Source organism: Muntiacus reevesi, chromosome 4 (genome assembly GCF_963930625.1).
Source record: "Muntiacus reevesi chromosome 4, mMunRee1.1, whole genome shotgun sequence".
Classification (NCBI taxonomy): domain Eukaryota; kingdom Metazoa; phylum Chordata; class Mammalia; order Artiodactyla; family Cervidae; genus Muntiacus; species Muntiacus reevesi.
The window spans coordinates 36,334,040-36,348,112 of NC_089252.1; the positions used below are offsets into that span (position 1 = coordinate 36,334,040).

Consider the following 14,073-nt stretch of genomic DNA (forward strand, 5'->3'; position numbering starts at 1 on the left):
GTAACTTCTCTTAAATAAAAATAGATCAAAATACATGAAACTATCCATGTATCCCTCATGAAATATTTTCTTATATGTAACATTTAGAGTTTCTTGATCTTCCTAGCAGATTAAAATACATGCCCAATTAAGCCCCACTGTAAGTTTCCATTTGAAACTTTTGAGTGTCTTATTACTTAAGACCCAGGAAGTCTCTGATTAGGAAAGCTGCCTTGCCAGGGAAGTGATTATTTTTTCCTGGGGGACATAATTAAAGAGGGCAATACTGCTGAGAGCTGTTTGTGCCAAAGGCCATACGCGGTAGCTTTCAACAAATCCAATGCCTTCACAGAGAGGAGAAAATCTCTCAGCTGTTCCACAGTGGATGTTCCCTGTGTGTATTACATGAAATACCAACAACACACCACCACTAACAAAATGCAGAAACATAAAACCATACATGGGGATGGAATAGTGTGGCCAGAAACCCAAACACGTGAGAAAACACCAGAGCATAACGTCTCATCACCGCACTCTGACTGTAATCACCCAACCAGCTGGGCATTCACATATTATATGGGTAACATAGAACTTCATTCAACAAATTTGATTAAATTTTCCAAAAGTGGTGGGAGGAGTGATTTCACAGATGACTCCCAGGTTTCCAGCTTAAGCAAGAGGGTGTGTGGGTCACGGTGACATAGATGGGGACAGAAAGCGGCAGAGGAGGGGGGAACAGATGGAAGGGGGCATTTATGGGTTGAGTATTGAAAATAATGAGTTTGACGTGACCATGAAACATCAGTGGGATGTCCTCCTATTTCACACACAGGAACCTAAACATGACCAATACTTCAGGGGTGGGTTATTAACAAGAAGGAATTTATAGTAATAATTCAATCTATGCCATTCTTGCTTTGCTTTTGCTATTTAAACATTTAGCAACTATTTAATTCTAATCTACTTTAATTTATGGTAGCGGCTTCCCAGGTCACGCCATTGGGAAAGACTCTGCCTGCCAATGCGGAGATACATGAGACACAGCTTCCATCCCTGGGTGGGGAAGATCCCCTGGAGAAGGAAATGGCAATCCACTCTAGTATTCTTGCCTGGGAAGTCCCATGGACAGAAGAGCCTGGCAGCCTACAGTCCATGGGATCACAAAGAGGTGGGCATGACTGGGCACACACACACCCAGGGCACTGTGCCTATGTATTTGTATGTAGGCATGTGTGTGTGCAAATAATTTATGGTGTGAATTTTCTCCTAAATCTAGTGTCACTATCACTCTGATTGGTTTACCTCAAATCGGGCACATCCTTGATTTCAAATGTAATCTAAAAAACTGGGGTAATCCTAGCCCTCTTGGTCTGGTATATAAATTTAAATAATCTCTTAAAGACCAGCTATCTGCTCTTCACCTGTAGGACAAAGTGGTGCGGACAGATAATGTAGGAGTCAGGTGGCTCTGACTGCCATGGGTCTGCATCCTGCTCTGCCACGTACTAGTTCTGTGTTCTTTGGCAAGCTCTTTAGTTTCCTCATGCCTCAGTTTCTTCATCTGTGAAATGCAGAGTACATTTCCATCTTGGTTTGTCATTGTTACCCAGTCGCTAACTTGGGTCCAACTCTTGCAACCCCGTGGACTGAACCCATCAGCCTCCTCTGTCTATGGAATGCTCCAGGCAAGAATACTGGAGTGGGCTGCCATTTCCTTCTCCGGGGGATCTTTCCCACCCAGAGATTGAACATCTCCTGCCCTGCAGGTAGATTCTTTACCACTGAACCACCTGGGAAGCCTCAGTCTTGGTTTATGGCTCAGTAATTTTTAAATATTATATGAGAACTGAAGAAGAACTGGTATTCTCTAACTGTTGATTTTAAAAGACCATTAAATGAAGTTTCTTAGTGTGTGTTCATATCTTCTATGTCTTCAGTGAGGTCTTTATGAGTTTCCTCTAACAAGAAGAAAAATAGTTTGAAATCTATTTCTATGATGGTGGATTTGTCAATTTTCCCCTGAAGTTGTATAAAATGTTCTCATAGATTAGAGTCAGGATTAAGTGAGGTCTCAGATAAAGTGTTCAAGACAATGCTGGAAGGTAAACATGCCACTTTGGCATAAGGGTTATTGAGTCAAAGACACTTGAAAAACAGTAGGTACAAGGAGAACATTGTGTTCTGAGGTCTCTTCGCTTCCTAAAAGCAGAAGATAAAACTCCCATATGAAAGATTCCCTCCCTGTACAGGGGGGACACATTATTATTCCCAGAGACAGGGCTTGGAGGATGGGAGAATTCTATACAGAGAGACCTCATTAAAATAACTCTTATCTTCCTTTAGGCCACCCGTGTATTTTAGTTACGTTCCCACAATTCTATCTCTTTGTTCAACTTAGTATATAAACACTTAAGATTCTGCTACTTCTTTTCATCTTTATTTTCTTATGAAGACAATCAAGTCACATAAAGCTTATATTGAATTCATTTGTGCAATTTTCTGTTCACTTACATCAACTTAATTCTCAGGCCAAGTCAAAGACTCTAAAAGGGTAGATATAAAATTATGTCCCCCCTGTACAGACAAAAATCTAAGTATTTGACATATGTTTGCTATTATATTTTTAATCATAAATAAATACAAAGACCTCAAATGTTTGACATGCCAGAGAGAAATAAATTGTGTATCAGTGCAGCTATTTTGTCAAATTCGTATTTTACATGATTTATAATTCCCAGATCATATCGGAATGGCAAGAAAAATCCCTGCACTCCTGCTGGTTGTTTTACGTGGGATCATCTCTTCCCTAAATTTAGCTTTAAGTAAATATTTTAGATGAAAATTTCTAGCACATTATGAGAATATAGCAGGAATGAAAAAAAATTAGCCAATATGCATTTTGTTTTTTTTTCCCTTATAATTCTCATCTTTTTGTTGTTCAGTCACTCAGTTGTGTCTGACTCTTTGAAACCCCATGGACTATATAGCCTGCCAGGCTTCCCTGTCCATCATCTCTTGGAGTTTGCTCAGGCTTAGGTCCATTTACTCAGTGATGCCATCCAACTATCTCATCCTCTGTCACCCCCTTCTCCTCCTGCCTTCAATCTTTCCCAGCATCAGGGTCTTTTCCAATGAGGCAACTCGTCACATCAGGTGGTCAAAGTATTGGAGCTTCAGCATCAGTCTTTCCAATGAATATTCAGGGTTGATTTCCTTTAGGAGTGACTGGTTTGATCTCCTTGCTGTCCAGGGGACTTTTAAGAAAGTCTTTCTCCAGCACCACAATTCAAAAGCATCAATTCTTCTGCGCTCAGCCTTCTTTACAGTCCAAGCCTTTTACTACAGAGTAAATGCTATCCTTGGGGATTTTTAAAATGTCAACAAATACTAAAAAAAAATGTGAGCTGTGACAAATTCTATTATACTGTTTTACAAAGAAATAATTCTATCATACAATGGAGAACATGTGTTCTTCAGATAGTACTTAATGGACTTTTTAATAGAAAAGGCCAATTTTGGTAATAATTGATTTATCTAGAAATTAAATACACTACTGTGGATGACTGGGTTGCTAACTAGACAACACCACACCATCATCTCCACCACCACACACTGAGGGAGTAGGTGGTATGCTGACACACATATGTATCTATCTCCCAGAGCTTGAAACAGCCTCATCAGTATGATTTTCATCTTCACGGTGATATGTCTCAGAGACATGACAAATAAACACAACAGCCCACAATTAGATTTTAGTTGTCTTACAGGTGTCTAAAGTAATCAGTATCCTCAAGCAGCACCAGCAGTTCCTGGCTCTGAATCATTTCTCATGAAAAAGCATAGAGGAATAAAATATAGTAAGCTTTATCTCAAAAGACATTAACTTGCAGAGGATTTATAAAATATTGAAAGAGTAAAGAAGCCCACAGGGTTAAACCCTCTGCTAAGATTGATGAAATCGTCCACCAAAACTTTATTGATCTACTCCTATTAAGGAGGAAGTTCTGAATTTCTGCTGAGAAAGGACTGAGGTTAACCAGTATCAAAGTGACAATTCAACCTCAAAGAATTAATAAATGAAAAGAGCAGAAAAATATTCAATAGTTGCATGGATCCTATAGTAAACAAATCATCTTTGCCCCAAATGTAATTTATCTGGGTACAAATTGGCTATAAACAAATTTTCAGAGGACAAGAAAGAAAAAAGTAAGGGGTACCTTTGAACTTACTGGAATTAGATATAAATCAAGAGCACGGCAACATTTATTCAGGGTAAACTGAAGTCTTAAAGAGGCTTTCATTTCTGCCCAAACTGTGGCCACATGACAAAGTCAGAGTCAGAATGCAATTTGCAAACCTCAAGCTTTGACACCGAAGGAGTCAGTCTTGATGAAAAGGGCCTTGCTTGCTCTGTATAAATTACTCACAATATATGGAACCAGATATCCTGTCAAGCTGAAAACCCACTGCTGAATTTTCCTATTTGTCTTGCCAGGTCTCAGATGACTAAATTACAGGTACATTTTCCAAACTGAGTTCATCTTTTAGAGTCACAGATATACATTTCTTAGCCTTGTAGAATTATAGTGGAGAAGAAGAACGGAATTTCCACTAACCACTAAAACCATGGTGTGGGCTCTGGCTGGCTTAGAGGCCTGGAGAGGTCCTTAGAGCTCACTGTGCTCAGTTGCTAAGTGCTGGCTATTCTTCAGATTATCCCATTTTTAAAGAAACCTGGCAGATGATAACAACACTGCCCCCATTTTACAGATGGAGAAACTGAGGCACACCGAAGGGTGCAGTCAATTCTCCAAGCTCATGCTGTTAATATGTGAAAGATCTGAGTTTTGAACACAGATCTTTCTGCACCCTAAACCATGTTCTTTCAATTTTACCTCCAAAAGGTTGCCATGTTAGTTGATGAACTGACTCACTCATATTCTCATACCTGATTTTAAGCAGCATTTCATATGACCTGCATCTTGACATTACAAGATAAGGAACCAGAATGAACTCCTTAGTGACATTTAACCTAAATCCTTCTTTTTATAATGGAGGTAGCTGAGGCCTGAGGACTCAGCCAAGGACACATGCCAAGGTAACAAGGTTGGAACTAGTCCTTTCCTCGAAGCTTAACACCAGGTATGCCCTAGCAGCAGGTGACATTTTCTACCATTAAAGTAAATGATGAAATCAATTTTTAAAATAAATTTTCAGGATTCCTGTTTTCATTCATTGTTATTATTTATGCTGATACATAATTATAAGAGGCGCATTTTGAAGTTGGTGCCAATACAGAACCTATAACAGAAAGAAACAAGTAGGAACCTGGTTTAAAAACACAGAATAAATTTCATGCTGAGCTCTAAAAGTAGGCCTTGAGCCCAATTTCAGGACTAAATCAAAGAGCAGGCAGAAAGCAGACAGCAGGAACAGTTATTTTAGTAAGTGAAGTAGGATAAATTTACAAACCAATCACGAGGTGATGTGCGCAGATAAAAGATGTAGAGAAAGAATTTGCAACAGTGATACACGAACACATCTGAACGCAAGAAAGCAAAAAACCAGGAAGCACAATTGTCTGAAATGTGAATAAACATTCAAATGATGCTGCAGCTGCAAAATTTAAACTCAAGGAAGAGACATTTGCAAAGGAATTCATTAAATAGATGTGATTTCCTGCTTGCACATAGCCAGTGGCTCTTTTATAAAGTAAAATGTACAATTTGTCTTTATAGAAATGACATCTCTCCTCTGCTGAACTCAATCAAACAGCAAAAGTCTTTTGTGGAAGACTCTGCTTATTACAGAGCACAATACTATTGATACCCAAATGCTCAGGCTCTGACTCCATTGTTATTCCACCTAATCAAATGTCTGAAATAAGGAGCATGTTCTTATAATAAGGAGGTTTTCGTGTGATGGCAATTAGTCTTTTCCTAATGGCATTTACCACGGCACTTTCTTTGTAGGCATGAAGTTTCTGGCTGAAATCAATGCTTGCTTGCCAAACCTGTCTGTCTGTTCCTCTCTCCTCCCCTTCCTCTCTTTCCATCCATCCATCTATTCAATAAACATTTATAAGTCTATAACACAGCAGGGGATATATAAATGTATCAAGAAGCTTACTGTGGGGGATTTTATGACACTAAGAAGGTATTTGACCAGGAGACAGACCCTGTTCTTAATCTAGTACACAGAACAACAATGGTTTTGCTGGCAAGCAAGCCCTTTTATTGCAATCAGTCTTTGATTTAAACTGCAATGTAGAAACCATAGTGCCAGCCTGGATCATTTGTTTTTTTCCAGAGTGATTCTCAAAGTAAGGTTCCTGGACCAGCAATAGTGACATAGCCTGGGAACATTTTAACAAGGCAAATTATTGGGTCCAGTCCTAGACTCACCTATGTTTGAGAACCCAAATGCACCCAAACCACTTGGAAGACCAGATACATCACAGAATTTGCAGTACTAATGATCTAGACCACTGGTGAGTGGCATCAAGGAGTAAGAAAGTTAAGCCTGAAAACAGAGTGGCAGGTTCTAAATATCTGATTCAGAAATTTGGACAATGATGACTTGGTAAATAAGCGAATATTTTCTAAGCAAAGAGCAGATGTGATCAGAGCTTTTATTCGGGAGGCCTTGGAATCTAATGAGACCACAGAGAGGAAGACAAAGGAGACAACTGTGCTATTTAGGTGAGAAGACGCATTAATTGATGCTTCCTGTGATGACCCAGGAATTTATCAGGCCTCAACTGAACTGAGACCATTTGCTCAGTCTGCATCCTGGGCTCAAGATGAGGTCTGCATTAAGAGGTATCTCTCCACTGCTGTGGGATTCTCTTATCTCTGCAGTTTCATTCTGTTCACTTTGGGGGTTTCTGTCTCGCCACCTGTCACTGTTTTCTTGGTCCCCCTGCCTTGCCTCTTCTGGCCACCCTTCCCCTTCTTCCACCATTTTCACTTCCCTCATTAGGAATTTGCATGTTCATTTTATCAGTTGAAATGTTGCTTACTCATGTGATTGCAGAGTTGCTCCTTAGAGTTCCCTGGTAACATCTCTCCTCTGAACAAAGGATCTTTTAGGTCACAACAAACCACAGCCTTTACCTGGCTTTATTTTCATCTGCTGAATGTCCTCATTGCCAAAAAGCAACCAACAAACCAACCCTGATTCACTTTAATGTGTTAAATCTATTTTGTCAGCTGACCATCCTTGTAATTTTATGCTCGGACATGCATAATTACAGTCACGCTTTTCACACCAATAATGACACTGCTATTGGGGCTATTTCCAAATAGGAAAGACAATAATTATATTTGTGTGCATCCACAGACACCTTCCTGTACGAAATCAATATACAGTGAATAATATGTATAGGCACTATAAGATCTAATTCCATTATCTCTTTTCCAACATTTTGGTCATACTTCAAATCTTACTATATAATGTCCAAAGTACACATGGACCAGAATGCACTTTTCACCTCTGAACACAGACAATTTATTGAATAAGAAGTTAGTTTGAAAGAGAGTTCCTTTCGGTTCTATGCCATTTGGCTATCACTCATCAATGTCTTTAAAACACAAGAATTTTCTTCCTGGAAATAGTTCATTTAGGAGGATTTTGTGATTTATTTGACTGTTGAAAATAAAGTAAAAAGAACTACAATAGACACTTCTGGTCCCTGCATCATACCTTGTTGGTCCACCTCTGACTTCAGCCATGGCTGCACAGATGGACAGTTATGAACCAACTCAGATTCTCTTTGCCTTTACAGTGTCCACCACAATGACCAGGCCAGCACTGCTCAGCACTGTGGGGGGTTAATGACCCAGGAGCAACCCACAACCAAGGCGAAAAAGCCAATGAGTGAACCTTTGGCTATACGTGCTTCAGGTGGAAATTCCAGGGGGGACCTCACACCCTCTCGGAAGTCCCAGGGGGATCTCACACCCGCCTGGAAGTCCCAGGGGAACGACGTTTCCACGTCCATCCTGGAGAACTCATTCATCTGCTCTTATTTTGGTCTGTGTTTCTTTCCCCATTCACTCTCCCCAATCCTTGGAATCAACTCCCCAGTAAATAGTCATGCTCAAGTAGTTGTCCCAGGCAAGCAATCAAAACAATCAATTATTAACATATTTGGCAATATCAATTCCCCTTGGATCTGATATCACATATTGTCAAGACCATTCTTTTCTCTTTCCATAAACTACACAATAAAATGAAAGGAGTGGAGACTATACCATTACTTCAAGTGTTTCCATTGTCTTCCTCACCTCACATAAATCAAGTTGATCAGTTTGTGGTGATAAATTCAAATCTGTCCAACACTCCCAAGAAAAAAGAAGCTGATACTGCATTATTTACTTTCATGATTCCATGCCTAACCTAAAGTGCAACATTTCAGCCCAAAGACTTACAAAAAATGCATCGCCCTGCTCTGCCACTCTAGATCAACAGCAAGAATGAAGATTAAACATATAAAACACATCTGGTCCAAATTCTGAACAGGCAATTAAGGAGTTAAAAAAACAGTAGAGTATGTCAGCAGCATGTTAATACACCTCGAATTATAAGCCAGAAATATGTTTGTTAAACTTCACCACACAATCATAAAAGAAAAAAATTGCTTCACACACGGTGACTGAAGAGGAAGCTGTAGGAATATATGATTTTAACGAAAAGGAGACAGTTTTACCTTTGATGATCAATTTTCCATTTTTCTTGCTTCTAACGCAGGAAAAGATCCAAATTTTACAGCTTTTGTTTTTTAACCCAATGTGCCTTTTGGCATATGATGCTCAGCTGTTCTGAAATATAACAAAATGCAGTAATTAGATGCAGTGTGTGTGTATGTCTTAGTCAGTCAGTCATGTCCAACTCTTTGCAACCCCATGGACTACAGCTCGCCAGGCTCCTCTAACTATGGAATTCTCCAGGCAAGAATACTGGAGTGGGTTGCCATTTCCTTCTCCAGGGCATCTTCCCAACCCAGGGATCAAACCTGGGTCTCCCACATTGCAGGCAGATTCTTTACAGTCTGAACCACCAGGGAAGCCCAGATACAGTAACTACCCTGAAACAAAAAGTTACTTAAGAAATCACAATGACTCTGGAAGCCCTTAAATTCAATGATGTGAGAAGAGTGTTTCATAGAAAATTCGCCTGGCAGAGTTCTCACATGATGCTACACTTTACTTTCATGCTTTTCAAAAGAAAATCAAGCCTAAAAAATACAGAACAATGTCACCATAATAAATAGGTTTGCTACTCTACAGTCTATTAATATCTTTCTATCATTAATGCTTATATTCTCTTTAAAAAGTAATAAAATGCAAGCATTGGTCATGTCATTTTGTAAGATATATTACACACAAAATTGTGTTCACTTCCTGTGCAATATTTGTTTTAACAAAGCTGCAACTAAATAACTGTAACTAAAGAAAAAGGGGGGGGGTTTAAAAAGTATTCTTTCCAGGGTAATTCCTTTGATATCACAAGAGGACACCAATCATGGCAGACTCTTCCTAAGAGTATTACTAGACCTAGGTCCTGTGTGTGCTCAGTAACATCTGACTCTTTGCAACCCCACGGACCATAACCTGCTAGGCTCCTCTGTCCATGGAATTTTCCAGGCAAGAATACTGGAGGGGTAGTCCTTTCCCTCTGCAGGGGATCTCCCCGACTCAAGGACAGAACCATAACTCCTGCCTTGGCAGGCAGATTCTTTATCACTGAGTCACCTGGGAAGCCCCTACTAGATACTGACTGAGGTCTAAACCAAACCATTAGCTCCAACTAGTAACAATATTTTCTCATGAAAGCGATAAAATGGAACTTCTAATTGGGCCCAGACTTAAGGAGGGGGGTACCTATTATGGTTATATCACATGCTTTACGCTGACCTATGTTTTTCCATTCTGAAAAGTCATGGAGGCAAGGACTTGTGTTACAGGCACAAATGATTGGTACTGAAAAATGAAGGTACCAACAGAGTTCTGTTCCTGTTTGCTTCTAAGCAATATGATTTTGTGGCCTGTGGTAGCACATTCAAATAACGTCAGAGGCACTATGACAGTGTCTCAATAAATGGAGAAATCACTTCACAGAAGAGGAACTAGAGGCCACAAGAGGTGACAGGGCTTGACTAATTTTATTAAGAGACACAAAGGCAGAATGACATCTCAGAATTTCTGCCTCCAAGTTCAATCCCTTTTGAAACCCATGAGACTGTATTTGTTTCCACAAATCACTTTGGTCATTCAAAAAGTTCAGGGCTAATACAATTCTCTGCAGGAGTTGTCCTAGCAAGAGTGTGAGGCTGGCAAAGTTGACAGGTTGCAAATTAGGATGCCATGGGTGGCTGAAAACAAGAACGACAGGAGCACAAAAATATCACATTTTCATAGCACATAAAGCACCTTGGGAACAGTATACTTTCACATGCATCTCGTTCATCTATACTATAAAGGATAGAAATGGTTCTCCATTATCAAAAATGTTCAAGTATAATTATCCTTATGAGTCTTGGTTTATATATGGTTATTCTGTTACGTATTCTTAATGTTGAAGGATACCAGATGAACTCTGAATTTTTTTCCTACATACGAGAAATAGGTTACCCAAGGAGATACTAAAAATACCAATTTTTTAAACATTTGGAACTGATCACTTATTTATTCATAAATATTGAGAAACTATTTTGTGCTAGACATTGTTCTTAATTTTTCTGTAGAAAAAAATTAAAAGATTATGCAGTTTTTGACAGAAAAATCCAGATACACAATAAAAGTCAGTCTTACAACAATTATGATAATTTCTGATTTGAATAATATTTAGGCAAACAAATATCTTAAACAATGGAACAATGGGAGGGGGGAGGTTGTCTCAAATGTCATCAAATCTTGTGATTCCAGACTGGCTGATCATCACAATTGTCTGGAAAACTGGTAAAAAATACAAACTACAGAATTTCATGTAAGCTCGATTAAATCAGTCTATTCATGGGTAGATTCAGGGAAATGTGAATTTTGCAAATGCTCCCTGGCTCATTCCCCTGATCAAGTTGAGAAACTTACTGATTCTTGCCCAATCTCCTTATTCTAAAGCTGAACAAACTAAAACCAAGGAAATGACTTGCCCAAGGCATTGGACTTTGGTGACAGAATTGAGATTAGAATGCAGAATTCCTGATTCTCTGGTATTTTTCTCCTTTCCAAGAGTCCCTTTTTAATTTTTTCTTCCTGCTTTTTTTTTTGTATCACTGAGTAGCAATATTTAGTTTCTATATCTGAGAAAGAACAAGAGCAAAGGAAAGGTAAACAAAACTCTGACACACACACACACAGTGAAATTTGACCTTAAGTTGCTTGATTCAATAGCAAACTTTAGTACTCCACTGGGTTGTCACAGAGTCAACTACTTGGGCCATCTGCTTGGCCCCTTTCTCTAGGATCTGCCCAGCATCCTACCACTTTCCTCAACCTTCAAAGGTGCCCACTATCCATGGTGTGTCACTGAATCCTCACCTCTGGCCTTTGTTGACCGTGGGGTGGTAAGGGGACCTCAGTAAGAAAGTGCCATGTAACCAAGACCTTGGAGGATGTGAGGGGGTTAGTCACGCGCGAGAGAAGGGTGTTTCAGCAGACGGAATGGCCAAGGTTAAGGCCCGAAGGTGGGAGTGTCCCCAGGGCTGTTCCTGGAATTGCTCGAGGGTCAGTGGGAACGGAGTGTCACTGGGAAGGGGGATCAAAGGCAGAGGAATGAAGGGGTAGCAGGGAGGCTACTGTGTGGGCAGAGGTGGAGGGAGGGCAAATCAAAGGCAGCTCAAGGCTTTTTGGCTTTTACTCTGAGAGTGAAATGGGAGCCACTGCAGGAGGTTGAGCTCAGAATTGATATTAGTTCTGTTTCTACAACCTTATTCTAGCTGCTGCATGGGAAGAGACCACGGGGCTGGCCGCCAGGGTGGAGGCAGATGGAAAGATCATCTTCTTGGACAGAGATGTCGTCTCAGACTCAGGGGATGCTGCTAAGGAGGGCTCAGGTCCAGGCTGGGCTTCTTCTGAAGGAGAGTCAAGAGGATCTCCTGATGGACTGGGTGGAGGAGATAAGGAAAGAGGCTGGCAAGTTTGTCCTCAAGGTTTTCAGCCCGCACAATCAGAAGAGGGCAGTACCATCACTTAGATGAGAAAGGCTGTGGCTAGAGAAGGGACTTCCCATGTGGTGTTAGTGGCAAAGAACCTGCCTGCCAATCCAGGACATGCAAGAGACACGGGTTCAGTCCCTTAGTCAGGAAGATCCCCTGGAGGAGGACATGGCAACCCACTCCAGTATTCTTGCCTGGAGAATTCCATGGACAGAGGAGCCTGGTGGGCTACAATCCATGGAGTCGCAAAGAGCTGGACACAAACAAAGCAACTAGAAGAAGGCTTTGTGGGGAAAAGGTGAGCTTAATCTGACCACACTGACTTTGAGAAATCAGTACTAAGTGGGCTTCTCAGGTAGGCTGTTGGACATATAATACTGGAATGGAAGCTTCCAGATGGCTTTCTGGCTTCACACGGACAGTATCCTTATTTTCACCTACCACAATGACTATGTGGATATTAAACACAAAAATACATGTAAAGAACAGTAACTGGTACATAACAGAACTCAGCACATTTTAATTCTCTTTTCCCAGCTTTTACTTTCAAATATTTATTTCTCTATTGACTATAAGATTAAGTCTATCTTTGTGTGAAAAAAATCAATTTTCCACAAGATGTAATAAAAACCATGTTCTACATTGTGGCAGTCCTTCCTCAAATATGGAGAAAAAAATCTGACGAAATATTAATAACACTACTCAATAAGTCATAAAGTAGAAATTTCAGGAAGCAAGATAAATTGTGGTTGGGGCACAAGCTGAAAGCTCTAAAGTAAAAATAAAAACAGAACTTAAATAAATCCTAAAAAGTCACTCAACCCCTTTCAAATCTTCCTCGATTTTTAGCCAACACTCAATCGTTCTCTGGGATAAGAAGATGCGGAAATGGGAGAGATATGGTCACTGAGCCATAGAAACCAGTGCACAGCTGATGAAGTAGAACTGGGAGCTCTGGAAATTCTAGGAACAATTTTTTAAAGTCTACTGTTGTATCTTTAACATAGATTTCTTGATTTATAAGTGCCTCTTCAACTGAACACGTTACACTCAAAACCATCCAAGTTCATTTTTTGAAGTCTCATGTTTTACTGTAAAATTTTACTCAAATGCATAGACCAGAAAACATGGTGTTTGTTTAAGACCAAGTTAAACTAGCCATCTGCCTCCAGGCCCTCTTACCCTTGCAGATCTCAGAGTAAGAATCAATTTCAGAAGTAGGTCTGCAATTATTCTGTGACTCCCATATGTCTGAGGCAACCTCTGATCAAATAAACACCAAACAAGGAAGACGAGCGAGTTGCCACTTCCGTTGTAAACCCCTTTGCTACTTGTGTCCTCATCTGTGTTTAAGAAACTTCTAAGCAGGGGTGGATGCATGGATGCGCGTCCTGGGCAGCTACGCGGGGCTCCATGCTCAGAACAGCCCTATGCTCCGCTTAATGCTTTTATATTTGAACCAGTGTTCTGTGGGTGCAGTCCAATGGGATAAAGGAGCATACACATGAACAGGGGCATCAATATACCTGAACAGTAATATACCTGTCCCCAGACCTTGCTGTCTCATCCACATATAACATGCAAGTTGAATTCTGGTAGACCCATGACTCCTGGGAAGTCAGTGAGATTTGTATGACTATGGCTGAGTGAGTGACAAAGCTGGCCATCCACCAGCCACGTTTTTCATGGGAAGGAGAATCTGCATCCGACTTTGAGAAGGCAATGCTATTCAAAGAAACACAGATGACCAAGAAACTCTACCATATACTTTGTTTATTGCATTTTCTCCCTTGTATTAGCCAGCTGCTTATGCTGAAAATGATACATAAAAAGACAAAGAAAGGGCAAGCCACAGTTCTTTTTCTCTTTCAGTCATCAGTAAGCCTATGGGAGACTGTGTGTGTATCAAGACATGAAATTAAAATGGTAGAATAAGT

At 40.2% G+C, this 14,073-nt stretch overlaps 1 long non-coding RNA gene across 3 annotated transcripts in view; it reads right to left on the minus strand.

Annotated features, from left to right (window-relative positions):
- The window catches only part of LOC136167649 (uncharacterized), a 353,367-nt gene that overhangs the window by 94,780 nt on the left and 244,514 nt on the right, over positions 1-14,073 (minus strand). For all 3 annotated transcript variants that reach the window (XR_010663101.1, XR_010663100.1, XR_010663102.1), the window contains one exon: positions 8,690-8,801. This is a non-coding gene — a long non-coding RNA (uncharacterized lncRNA). The remainder of the gene's footprint in view (positions 1-8,689; positions 8,802-14,073) is intronic.